At 33.1% G+C, this 12,188-nt stretch overlaps 1 non-coding gene across 1 annotated transcript; it reads right to left on the bottom strand.

Moving 5' to 3' along the window:
- Nucleotides 1–11,534: 11,534 nt before the first annotated feature.
- Nucleotides 11,535–11,748, bottom strand: LOC113181251 (small nucleolar RNA U3). Its single transcript, XR_003300574.2, has one exon. It is a non-coding gene; the product is annotated as a small nucleolar RNA U3 (small nucleolar RNA).
- Between the last annotated feature and the right edge of the window lie 440 nt (nucleotides 11,749–12,188).

Raw genomic sequence — 12,188 nt, 5'->3', positions numbered from 1 at the left:
TTAGTACAGTGCTTGTCATTGAAGGCACCAAGGTTTTTAGCTGTTATTATTATCATCAGTATTAGTTCTATTATTATCATGTGTTCAGCATAACCTTAGTGATATTTACATGGATAATACCCTGTAAGAGGCAAAACAATAAGCTATTGTCATCTGCTAATTAATCTGGAATAGAATATTGAATTTGATTTCACTTAGCAAGGAAAAATGTTTGGAGGTATGGAATACAGGGCAGGTGGGTTTCATAAAAGCATAATGGCCCTAGGAGATTCCTCAAAAGTCTGAAGAAAAACTTGGCTAAATGCATGAACTCTTCCCCCAGAAATGTAAATTTAAGTAAATACTAAGAATTAAGTACCTCATTATCATATGAGTGTTTTGGAACATTAGTGACAGAATATATCAAAGAAAGAATATATTCCTTTTAGTATAGAATGAAAAATTTAAGGAACAAACTTGTAGTTATATCAAAAGAAAATTTTGGTCATTAATAAATTTTTTTGAGTGATAGGTAGATGCCAGGGACTGTGTTAGAGGAACTAACAAATCACATTTATGGGTCTATTAAAACTACAGTCGTAGTTTAACTTGGGAGGAATAACGCAATGTACAAACACGTGTCTAATTGGTATATGTGTATGGGTAATCTCCCTTAATTGTAGTTTGGCTTTCTACAGTTTCATTTATCTAAGTTCAATTGAAAATCCTAAATGGAAAATTTCAGAAATAAGCAATTCTTAAGTTTCAAATTGTACTTCATTCTGAGTAATATGATAAAATCTTGTACCATCATGCTTTATCCCAAAAGGGATTTTGTGTCACTGTGACCAACATATTTAGAAGAACAACTTAGGAGAGGAAAATTTTATTTGGGGCTTACTGTTTCAGAGACTTCAGTCCATAGATGGCTGACTTCGTGGTTCTGAGCCCAAAGTGAGGCAGCTCATCATAGGGAAAGAGACCAATCAGGAGAGGAAAGCTGCTCAATTTATGGTAGTGTCATAAAAGGGGCAGGGGCCAGGTGAGGAGGCCACAGGGAATATGCACCTTTCCAGGGCATTCCCCTAATAACCCTCCCTGACTAGTCATGCCCCACCTGACAATAGTTAGTTCATTTGAACTAAGATGAGCTGAGTAGGTTATAGCTCTCACAGTCCAATCACTTTACCTCTGAACATACCTGCATTAACACAGAGACTTTTTGAAGGAAATCTCGCATCCAAGTCAGAACAAAATATATTATTACGATTGGTCTATTTTATTTTTAGTTATTATTATTGATCTCTTCCTATACCTAATTCATTAGTTCAATTTTATCGTATAAGATGTCCCTATAAAAAGATAGTGTGTATATATATATATATATATATATATATATATATATATATATATATAGTTCATTGTTATCCAGGATTTCAGGCATTCCCCTGGGAAATTTGGAATGCCTCCTGCATTCATTGTGAATAAGGAGGGCTGCTGTGTGTATGTAAACAATATAAACAACTATATATGTTTATATATGAAAGGTGATACTTGTGCATGGTTTTTGCATGATTACACAGTTTATCTCACCACACAACAGTTTGCCATTTCTTTTACCATTTTAAAAGCCTATTAATGAAACAATTTCCTTCCAGAAAACTCTTATTACCTGTGCTATAATAGATTCTGATATACCCAATGAATTTCTAGATAAGATAAAACAAAGTGACCTTCCCCAAGATTCCATAGTAAATCTGTGAAAGTTATAGCTCTACATTTCCCTTAATTGACCCACTATACCAATAATAAAAAAGAAATAATTGCCTTTTTTAACCACTCTAAAATTGCTCACTATGACTGTACAATTGTTATAGAAACCGGCTATACTGAGAAAATGCCAAAGGCATTCACAGAAATCCAGAGTTCATGAAAAGGTTCTGCTTTATTAGTCTTTGCTGTTGAGTAAAATTATTCTTAATGAGAGGGAAACAGACAAGGGGAAGAAGGTGGGGAGGCAGTGCTATGTTGTAGATAACTATAGAAACAGTTGCTAGGAAGCATGCATTCCCTGGACTCAACCTCTGCGACCCCCAGCCTTTGCCCCATTTGGGAAATTTATATTGCTATGGATTGCTGCAATTGATCAGTGAATATTTTAGAATACATGGGCTAATGATGGCTGGTCTCACATAATCTTTGAGTCTGAGAGCACGTATCATTGTGATGAGCCAGAACTGCTAATGAGAGAAGAGGTAGATGTTAATTTCTAGTGAGAAGATTGCTTTCTTGTGTTGAATTAAATATTTCTATTCCTTAGCATATTCTCAGCACCTTTGACAGGATATGAAACGAAATTTTTTTTCAGAAAGGAAGGCAACATTCCTTTGCTTCTAACCCCATGTCTCCTTTTATTTTTTATAAGCTGGAGGATAAAAGCTAAATTTATGTTTAAGAATAGTAGAAATCCTCTCCCTACAAATCATTACATATTGTAGGTTTGATGACAGTCTTTGTGATAGGTTGTTTTTGTGTTTGTTCATTTAAAAGATGCCTTTGTAACAGGAAACACACATTCTGACAATTTTACAGGCCAATAAACAAATCCGTATTATTAATTACCACTGTCAGAAAGTGTCTTGGTATTTGATTACTTGCAATGGTTCTTGCTGAATAGATTCTTGGTAATAAGATCCTTGATTCTCTAGAAAGGTACCTTGACAGATTAACCAACCTGTGATTTATCCAATCAAGGGCACTCTCAGAAAGATTTGAGTGTTTCCCTCCCTTTCAATCATAATAATGAAGCTAGCTAGCCTGAGATCAAGACAAGATTTTTTTTTTTTTCTGTATAACTCTTAGAGGAAGAATCATGTCCTGCTTACTAGGTCTTGTTACATTAAGCTATTTCTCTAGAAATGTGAAATTGTTAAAAAAAAAAAATCTTGGTTTTGTGAAACTCAAACAACAGATTTCTACTAATTAATAACATCACTCTTTCTGAAAATTGAAAATTTAAGTTAGTAAATCATATTAATTTTCTGTTGTTGCTGTAATAGATAACCATAGATTTAGTGGCTTATGAAAACAAATTTATTATCTAACTGTTCTGGAGGTAAGAAATCTGAATTGGTCTCAAGGGGACAAAATCAATATGTCTACAGGGCTGCCTTCCTTCCAGAGGCTATAGGGAAAAAGAGCTGGCTTCCTCTAGAAGCCACCCGTATTCCATGACTCATGGTATTTCCATTTTCAAAGCCAAACATGGCTAGTAGATTACTCTTCACATTGCAACTGACAGTGACACTGAGTTTTCTGTGTATTTTGACTTATAAGAATGTTTGCTATGTTGTGCTTACCCAGAAAATCCAAAATAATCTCCCCATCTCTCAACCAGCTGATTAACAATATTTTTTCCCATCTGAAACCTTAATTATACCTATTGTCTACTATAACATATTCACAGATTCCAGGGGTTAGGAAATGGACATCATTCTGCTTATCCCAGAATATTAACTATTTTTTAGAGTTCATATTGAAAATGATGTAATCCTACTTCTTACTATAGTCTGATTATTTATTATTTTATGTTACTATAGATTGTATCAGTTAAAAATGTTTACCATTTAAGCAATCTTTACCTAACTATAGATTTATTTCCCTGGAAATTTTAGCTATTAAAGAAACTATATATTAAAGAAACTATAAAATAAATTTAGTGGAGTAAATGAATAGGTTACATATATACATATAAAATTATATGTATTATTATTTACATATGTGCAAATAATAATTCACTGCAAATACTAAAAGTCACTTAAATTGTACATATTGATATAATGTGTTTTATGGATTCTAAGAGGCAAATTTTGTCACATTTTAACATCGGGTCCATCATTCATTGCTATAGTCCCAGTGACAAGCACTTGTTTTGTCTAGACATTGCATTAGAAGCTATAGAGTGGGTGGACATAGTTTGAAAAATTTTTCAAATATAAAGTGGAATACTCATTCAAGATTCACTATAATATCAAAACCCTTAAGACCAGAAAATATGTGTAAGCACACACACACACAAATACTGATATGCACACTCTAAGAGTTTTAGAATTGGACACAGAATGTGAAAATGTTTTAATGGCACTTAAATAAATAAAGTTCATGCATTTTTTTTCTTTTTTAAGTAAACAAGAACATAATGTTACTTCATCTAAAGAATCCTTTTAAATAAATACTCTAAAAAGTATGTGGTAGAAAGTGTAAAGATTTCAACAACTGCTTATTTTTTCCCTTAATGTTACATAAATAATAGTGTTTCTTATAACTATTACATATTAGCTTCTATTAAATAGTGTGCCACTTTTGTCTGTCTAGTATTCTTACCTCTAGAAAGCCTACCACCACAGTGCCATTTCAGAAAGTCACTCATGGCACTCCATCTTCACCCTGGGATGATTGGTGACCCACACAGAGGAATGAGAATATTGCCAGCTTTGTGTCATGGATTGTATCACTCATGGAATACTTGTTTTCAACACAAGGATCAGCTGTGATTCAAAGAAACCATTTAGAATATTCAAACCCCTTGCTATGATTTATTTCTGGAAGGGTTGGGTATTGAATTAGATTGGGCCAGAGTCTTTCCTGAGATATGATATATTGGTCTTAGAGGAGTTTATTTTGCTAAAATCAGAAGCAACCTGAATTGTTTTTGCTGGAAGTGATTTCGACCATCTTGCTCAAACACATGGAGGCTGGTAATGTGACAGGAGACGTATATGAGAGCAGCTATGAGAAATGGAAAAGAAAGAGTCAGAGTAAGATTCACTGAGTCTGGGGTCTCTAGCCATGCCTAAAAATGTTATCATCCTGTGTTTCCTTTTCTTTAAATATTTTTTCACTGGATTTCTTTAACTTCCAAAAGAAAAAAAAATCAAAACAAATGTGATTATATATAATTAGTGACATTTAGCTCTCATTTTAAAATAACTTTCTAGGGGATGCAACATTTACAATGACAGGTATCACAGGAAGGAAGGACGATGGGTTATAATTCAGACAGAATTACTCTGAGCCTTTTTTTTTTACCTCATATTTGCTAATCTCTGTACTCTTAATTTTTTCTAAATTTAGTCTAAATATTCGGTTGTGTATCTTGACATGCTTGTACATTTTAACAGTTCAATTCATGTTATGTGGACCTCCTTCTATATCTTTGCTTCCAGCCCCTGCAAAGGTCCCAGAGCAACCAGATTAAAACAGAAAATCGGACTGAGCTTTAAGTAAGACATTTCAGTTAAAGCATCAACTTTTCCTAGGCCAGCTACCAATTGCCTTTTGATAGCCATAGGAATGATGTTACTCCCTGTCACTGGAATTTATTTTTAAGCTTAAGAATTTGATATATTTTGAGTTTATATAAACTGTAAGGCAAAGATAAGGATAAATATTTATATTTTCCTAAGTAGTTAGCAATTGTTCCCATGTCATTTGTTAACTATCTCTTAATTCTACAATTTAATGAAGCTGCACCTTCATTAAAAAAATTCACACTCCAATTTAAGTCTGTTTCTGGATCCTATTCTATTTGATTGATTTATTATTTTTTAGTTCTCTGCTGTCCCTTAGCCACATCCCAAGACATTCATGCATATTCTATTGTTACCAGACAGAAGGGACAGGAAGGTGGAGAGCAAGTAAAATTGGCTACTGAGACATTGTTCTCAAGTAATTGAATTAAAATCCATTTTTCAAAAAAAACTTTTACAAAAGAATTATAACAATGTGAGCACATTGCTGAGGTCCTCCCTAGGATTTGGAAAGATCTCTACCAGTAAGTGTTCTGAATTCAAGCTTCATCATCCTTCCAGGAAATTTGCATTTACGTCCTGAATTATGAACTGAATGTTTGTGTTCTCTCAAATATCATAAATGGAAACTCTAACCGTGAAAGGGATAGCATTTGAAAGTGTGGAATTTTGGTGGTAATTAAGTTTAGATGAGATCATGAGGGTGTGTCCTTGTGATGAAATTAGGGAATGATCCTACAGAAAGGGAAGAAGAGGAGACATGAATCTCTCCCTTTCATTCTCTACATGAACCCAGAAACATTATGTGAGGACCTAAACAGGAGGAGGTTCCTAACAAAGATGGTGATCATTCTGGCATACAGATCTCAGGTATTCAACCTGTAGAAAAGAGAGAAAAATGTTTGCTCTTTAAGTCACCCAGGCTATCTTATTTGGTTATAGTGACCCAAACTGAGACATCATACATAATGTTTTTAAGCATCTCATCTTTTATTTTAAATGTGTGTGTGCGCACCCATGTGTGGTGGCCATTTGCATTAATATTATAGGAAACCACCTTATTCCTTTATTGTCTACTGTATTAATAGATATGACAACTTACACTCCTTGGCTAGTTCTCACTTGGAGGTAATATGTTCCTCATTGATCTCATCACTATGGCAGTTGCTTCTACCTCTCACATCTTGGAAGCCATAAAGTTTTCACCAGAATTTAGCAGTTCACAGAATGCATTATAAGGGAAGTTTCAACTGAGTAATTGTGGGCTTCAATAATACCCTTTACTTCAGCATTTTTCTTATCTGAAGTCCTTTTTCTAATTTTGAAAAATTAAAATATTATTATTAAACTGTCAGATAAACTTGAAGTATTTTTTCATTAGCTTATTAATAAATGCACTACCTCATTCACAGTTAAATTTTTTTGTGGTGAGGACACTTAAGTCTTTGTATTTTTTTAATAACACAACATGTCATTATTAACTACAATCACGATACTATACAATAGATTTCACAAACTCGAGTCCTCCTATCTACCTATAATTATTGATTTATTGACCAAAAAATTCCCGAGCTTCAAACCTCATCAGGCTCTTGCAACCACCATTACTCTCTCTACTTCTGTCAGATCAACTTTTTTAGATTTTACATATAAGTGACTTATATATTTTGTTTTTTGTGTCTGGTCTCTTCCACTTAATGGTCCTCAGTTTCTTCCTTATTGTCTTAAGCTCCATAAAGTCTCCATTGTTGAGGGTAATTAGCATTGCATAATTATGAATATTCTACTTTTTCTTTCTTCTCGAACTACTGTACTGTATTTTGCTCTAGTTAGCATATATTTACTATTATAGAAACACACACACACACACACACACACACACACACACACCCCATAGCTGAACCTGTAAGCATGGATTATGTCTGTTAGTTTTCTATTGTCAATCCAATTATGAGCAGTTTCTTGACTACCATAATTACTCAAGAATGTTGGAGAATCAGTCATTTTTATATCACTAATTGTGAGAAACTAAATATAGTTACTAAAGGAGAATAGTAGCTATTGCAATATGTTTTTTTTAATCTTAATCTCTCTCTCTCTCTCTCTCTCTCTCTCTCTCTCTCTCTTTCTCTCTCTTTCATCTACTTGCTGCAGCAAGCAGATAGCTAGTATGGTGTGCACTTCTGAAGTTACAGAATAAAAAGACTAATTGGTTTATGGACATTTTATTGTTGTCCCTATTTTAAGGCTACTAATTAAGAAATCAATAATATCATCAATTGCTGACTTGGTTCAGTAGTTTAGCTACCTAAGATTGGCAGCTTAGTCATCTATGCTGCTATCAGGCTGAAAACCTAAATGCAATTGGCTATATACCAAGTGCCAAACTTTTCTCTTAGACACATATACTTTTATCCTATTTTTTAAATCCCCATATTTCAGTATTTTCTAAAGTGAGTGGTTGATAAATGACAGGTAGGAAGGAAGGTTGAAGTAACTATGCTACAGAAAAACATCTGAAGAGTACTTTATTTTGTAGTCACAGCTAGTAAAATCATAGTTATTTATATTGAGTATCTGCTATCCCCAGAAAACAATGTACAAGGTAATAAGAAGTGGGAAAACTCCCAATTTTACCCCAAATGCAGATTGCAGAATCACGTCGGGAGTTCATAACCCACTTCAATCTAATGTATGAAATATGATATGTCAAGAGCTTTGTAATGTTGTGAACAACCAATAAAAAAAATAAAAAATAAATTAAAAAGAAGTGGGAGAAGATGATTTTTTTTCTTGGGAAAAATTTGAACCATATTTTAATGGTTCCTTTTCTTCTTTGTTCTCTTCCTCTCTAACTCCTACCTTGAGATGCAACACACACACACACACACACACACACACACACACACTAATGAACCTATCACAATTTTGATTCTCCACATAATTTCTCCTAAAATTACTTAATCCATTTATTCTTACACCAAATATCATTCTTCCATTTCTAATGTGCCTTGCCCTCCAACCTCCTCAATGACTTTCAAGATCATCACTGCTCTAATTTTTCCAGCTTTATTTATCATTTTCTTCAGAAACTTTCCTAAGGAGAAATATCAAATGATTGTTTTATTGTACAGCAGACAATTGATCATTCTTGCAAAGTTTATATTGAGAATACCAAGAATTTAAATAGGTGAGTTAGCCATATGTTTTTCCTACTTTTTGCTAAAACAATGTCTACTGTGATAATTTCTGTAAAGTTAAAATTATAAAATTAAATGAATAATTTTAATTTATAATTATTATCATCTCAAAATATAATAAAAATCCATTAAAGAATGAAATAAAAATACTCTTCTAGAAAAATAATTGGGCCAATTGATGCTCAACATCATTAGTCATTAGGAAAATTTTAAAAAATGAAATATCACTGTATACTACAATGGAATGACTTACATTTAAAATACTGTCATTACCAAGATTTGGTAAGGGCATTGAACCATAAAACTTTCATACATTTCTGAGAATCAAATACAATGGAATAACCACTATGGAAAACTGATTTGCAACATCTTACAAAGTGAAACATGTACCTTATGGCTTAGCAATTCCATTCCCAGGTATTTTTAAAATATGGATAAAATATTTGCCTGAAAGGGTTTTCATCATAATGGATATAAAAATCTTACTGAAAACAGCTCCAAATCAGAGCAAGCTTATTGTCCATTAATAGGAAAATCAGAAGCACAAATGGTCAAAACCATCCAACAATACTGATGGTTCTGAAAATCCATGATGAGTAAAAGGAAGATATATGAAAGAACATATACACTTAATGATTGTATTTACATGAAATACTTGAATAACTATAATCAGACCATGAGAACAGTGGTGCCTCTGGGTTGATAACAACTTCAAACTGTCCCTGGGAAACCTTCAGGGATGATAGACATGTCCCATCCTGAGCCACAAACAAGTTATAATTTCTTAAACTTATGAAACTACACTCTAGATATTAGTCTTAAGATAAAGGACATTAAAATTGGAAGAAAGATTTGAAACAATTTTATGCAGGTGCTAGAGAGACCCTGTATATGTGGTACTTATTTCATCCTTACAGCAGTTCAGTGAAATACACGTTCTACTTTTTTGATACAACGAACAAGATAGCATAGATCAGAGGCATTAATTTATTTGACCAACTTACATAGAACAAATGTAAGAGTAAGTATTGAAAATGAATTACAATTTTGAAAAAAACAAGGAAATTTAAAAATTTAAAAAGGAACATTAAAAATGTGACAAATATTGCAAACTTTTTATTAAAATTTTAAATTTTACAATTTAAAATAAACACAAAAATACTAAAACTGGCATTGTGGAAATAGGAAATATATAATTAATTTTTTTAAAAAACTACAGCAAATGGGAGAAAATTCACTATTCATTGTGAGAGAATAAAATATGAAGAAATGAAATTTATAATATTAAGGGAAAGAAATACTGCAGAACACTAGAAGGAAGCTATTAAGAGAGAGAAACAGCAAGCAATGTGATTGAGTGAATTGAGCATAAAAATCTCAAAACAGGTTACAACTCACTCTGTATGTGATTTTTGGTAAGCCATTTAACCTTTGCCTTATTTTTCTCACATGTAAAAAGTAGAAGTTCTAATAATGACTTTCCTTACAAGACTGTAGGGAGGATTAATTAGGTAATGTTCTCTAGGAGCTTTGAAGATTAAATGCCTCAAATAAGCACTAAACATAAAACACAAAACCAAAGAGATGCTGTCAGAAATTACACAAATCAGAGAGATGAAAGATGAAAGGAGAAAAAGACACTTCTAACAGAGATGGAGGTAAAGGTCTAGAAAGATAGGAGGGAGCAGGGTATTAGTTTGGAAAAAAAAATGAACTTCAAACAAGCACACACATGAAACCAAAAATATTTTAAATGATGCTGATATGTATTAATTTATTCATAATATAACTTTCTGAAAATGTTACAGCAACACTATTTGTGTGCTCCCCAAGCCCCTCACGCATACACACACACAAAAATCTGTGAATATTTTCTTTGCAAGGTTACAGAATGTGCTATATTCATCATATTTATCACTTCCCAAGCTGTCTCATTCATTTTTGTCAAATCTGCCTTTGGATGTCACATGCCTATCCAATGTGAGACCTATGTTCCTAGATTCTGCTTATCCCTAACTTCTACTTGAGATGTGTGAGATTCACAAAGTCAGTCCAGAATAAGATGGATAAGACTCAGTGACCACAAATGGCTTCAATGAACTGTGAAATGGGAAAATGAGCTAGACTCCAGGAAAAAAAAAAAAAAAAACGTTGGATATATAAGGAAGCTAAAGCTTATTACTGTAGAAAAATTTACTTTATAATTTCCTCAAATCAAATGAAAAATTCAAAGAGGAAAAATCAGGATATTTAACAGGAGGTACAACATGAACTGCAGGTACTACATGGGTTTCAAGTAGAAGAAGCATCTTTAATAATAGATACTCCCATGGACACTGACCAGTCAGAAGAGCTGGTATACATGCAGTGTCAGTCCTGAGAAGCACCCGTGGTGAGCAAAACTGTGAGATGTTGAGTTTTATCTCCAGCACCTCCTTCTTTCCTCTTCCATGAATGACATTTGCCCCTAGGTTTCTTACACCCGCTCTCTGATTTGTATTCTGCTACCTTCATGCTTTTCACTGTTCTTTCAGGCTCACTCGCTGTATCATCTTTAGGATTCTGGCTCACTGGTCCATATTATGATTTGGCATCTTAATGTCATCAAAATTCTAATTTCTTCTTGTCTCAAATTGCTTGTATGGAAAAACGTGATCTGATAAAGCTAATAAACCAAGATATTGGAAAAGGAACACATTGCTCATTGCTCATCAAAAACTGTGTGCAAATAGATGACTATATTACAGTGAAGTACAATGAAATAATCCCATGGGACTCACTTAAAATAGGAATTTTTGAAGAATTTTGGTAGGTATTTTGGGGTACCAGATTAATCTAGCATCCCTCAAATAAAATGGTTTCTTTATATATTGGGTTTATTTCTCCATAAGATGAACTGTGAAATAATTCTAATAAAAATCACTTAATTGGGTCTAAATGCTTAGACTAACATTTTGTGAATCTTTCCCTGATCTTCAACTTCTTTTGAAACCCACTCTGCAGTTATTTAGGCATTTCCTTTTTTTTTTTTTTTTTAATATGGGAAACCACTCAGACTGTGTTCTCTCCCTCTTAATCTCTGAAGAGAATTAAGAATGGTCATCAATGGCAAAAGGCAGTTGCAGTAATGCAACACCTAGAACCAGCTTCATGCTCAGGAGAGAACACTCAACTCCTCCTCGAAGTTTCCAGTAATCTACCCAATCAGAAAAAAGTCTCTAGTAACATACTATAAAAATGATCCCTGAAAGTATAGTATTATTTAGGCACTTTCTTATGCTGTCTTCTTAATAGCAAATAATAATATCATGTCTTATTCATCATGGATCATCATGGATTGCAAGTAATAATATCATTTCTGATTCATTCCATGGAGGTAAAGAAGGTATATCAGATTAGGCAAATGACTCCATAATAATACAGTATAGACCTCTATTAAATGTTTTTAAAAATAGTGTTCTTTTTAATACCTTTATTGTATTTATTTATTGTTATGTGGTGCTGAGGATTGAACCCAGAGCCTCACATATGCTAAGTAAGCACTACAACACTGAGTTACAACCTCAGATCTTATTTTTTTTTTAATTTTTTTAGTGTTCTGATGACACAATGAATAAAGGATATAAGTGAAGAAAATATGGCCATTTGGGAAATTCTCTCGGTTTTGTCCAAACCAAATTATAATGTTATTTAGATGGTC

The sequence above is a fragment of the Urocitellus parryii genome, chromosome 5 (genome assembly GCF_045843805.1).
Source record: "Urocitellus parryii isolate mUroPar1 chromosome 5, mUroPar1.hap1, whole genome shotgun sequence".
NCBI classification, from domain to species: Eukaryota; Metazoa; Chordata; class Mammalia; order Rodentia; family Sciuridae; genus Urocitellus; species Urocitellus parryii.
Note: the sequence above shows the minus strand (reverse complement) of the source record. Positions and strands in the feature narration are given on the sequence as shown.